The sequence below is a fragment of the Arachis ipaensis genome, chromosome B7 (assembly GCF_059453495.1).
Source record: "Arachis ipaensis isolate K30076 ecotype BB chromosome B7, ASM5945349v1, whole genome shotgun sequence".
NCBI lineage: Eukaryota > Viridiplantae > Streptophyta > Magnoliopsida > Fabales > Fabaceae > Arachis > Arachis ipaensis.
This window is the reverse complement of record NC_142442.1, coordinates 101209634-101211119: the sequence shown is the minus strand read 5'-3', so window position 1 is coordinate 101211119 and position 1486 is coordinate 101209634. Positions and strand designations below refer to the sequence as shown.

At 39.8% G+C, this 1486-nt stretch overlaps 1 non-coding gene across 1 annotated transcript; it reads left to right on the top strand.

The window, feature by feature from the left end:
• Positions 1-771: 771 nt before the first annotated feature.
• Positions 772-879, top strand: LOC148553532 (small nucleolar RNA R71). Its single transcript, XR_015893638.1, has one exon. It is a non-coding gene; the product is annotated as a small nucleolar RNA R71 (small nucleolar RNA).
• The last annotated feature ends 607 nt before the right edge of the window (positions 880-1486 follow it).

Sequence of the window (1486 nt, the reverse complement as noted above, 5' to 3'; positions counted from 1 at the left end):
ATTCGGCCATGATGGTTATATCAATGGCCTTGCACTCTCCTTTTGGATTTTCTTCTGTATTGCTTGGGAGAGTACTAGGAGGGATTTCAGTGATCCTTTTACTCAGCTGGCCCACTTGTGCTTCCAAATTTCTAATGGAGGACCTTGTTTTATTCATGAAACTCACAGTGGCCTTAGATAGATCAGAGACTAAATTTGCTAAATTAGAGGTATTTTGTTCAGAGTTCTCTGTCTGTTGCTGAGTGGATGATGGAAAAGGTTTACTATTGTTAAACCTATTTCTTCTACCATTATTAAAGCCTTGTTGAGGCTTTTGATGATCCTTCCATGAGAGATTTTGGTGATTTCTCCATGAGGGATTATAGGTGTTTCCATATGGTTCACCCATGTAATTCACCTCTGCTATTGCAGGGTTCTCAGGATCATAAGCTTCTTCTTCAGAAGATGCCTCTTGAATACTGTTGGATGCAGCTTGCATTCCATTCAGACTCTGAGAAATCATATTGACTTGCTGAGTCAATATTTTATTCTGGGCAATATGGCATTCAGAGTATCAATTTCAAGAACTCCCTTCTTCTGAGGCGTCCCATTACTCACAGGATTCCTCCCAGAAGTGTACATGAACTGGTTATTAGCAACCATGTCAATGAGTTCTTGAGCTTCTGCAGGCGTTTTCTTTAGGTGAATGGATCCACCTGCAGAAGTATCCAATGACATCTTAGCTAATTCAGACAGACCATCATAGAATATATCCAAGATGGTCCATTCTAAAAGCATGTCAGAAGGACACTTTTTGGTCAGTTGCTTGTATCTCTCCCAAGCTTCATAGAGGGATTCGCCTTCTTTCTGTCTGAAGGTTTGAACATCCACTCTAAGCTTACTCAGCTTTTGAGGAGGAAAGAACTTGGCTAAGAAAGCCTTGACCAGCTTATCCTAAGAGTTCAGGCTATCTTTAGGTTGAGAATCCAACCATATTCTAGCTCTGTCTCTTACAGCAAACGGGAAAAGCATGAGCCTGTAGACTTTAGGATCCACTCCATTAGTCTTAATAGTATCACAGATCTGCAAGAATTCAGTTAAAAACTGAAAGGGCTCTTCAGATGGAAGTCCATGAAACTTGCAGTTTTGTTGCATCAGAGAAACTAATTGAGGTTTAAGCTCAAAATTGTTTGCTCCAATGGTAGGGATGGAGATGCTTATTCCATGTAAATTGGAATTAGGTGTAGTAAAGTCACCAAGCATCCTCCTTGCATTATTATTATTTTCGGCTGCCATATCCTCTTCTTGTTCGAAAATTTCTGTAAGGTTGTCTCTGGATTGTTGTATTTTAGCTTCTCTTAGTTTCCTCTTCAGAGTCCTTCCAGGTTCAGGGTCTGCTTCAACAAGAATGTTCTTGTCCTTGCTCCTGCTCATATGAAAAAGAAGGAACAGAAAAAATAATAATAATAATAATAGGGATCCTTTTTACCCAGGTATAGAGGTTCCC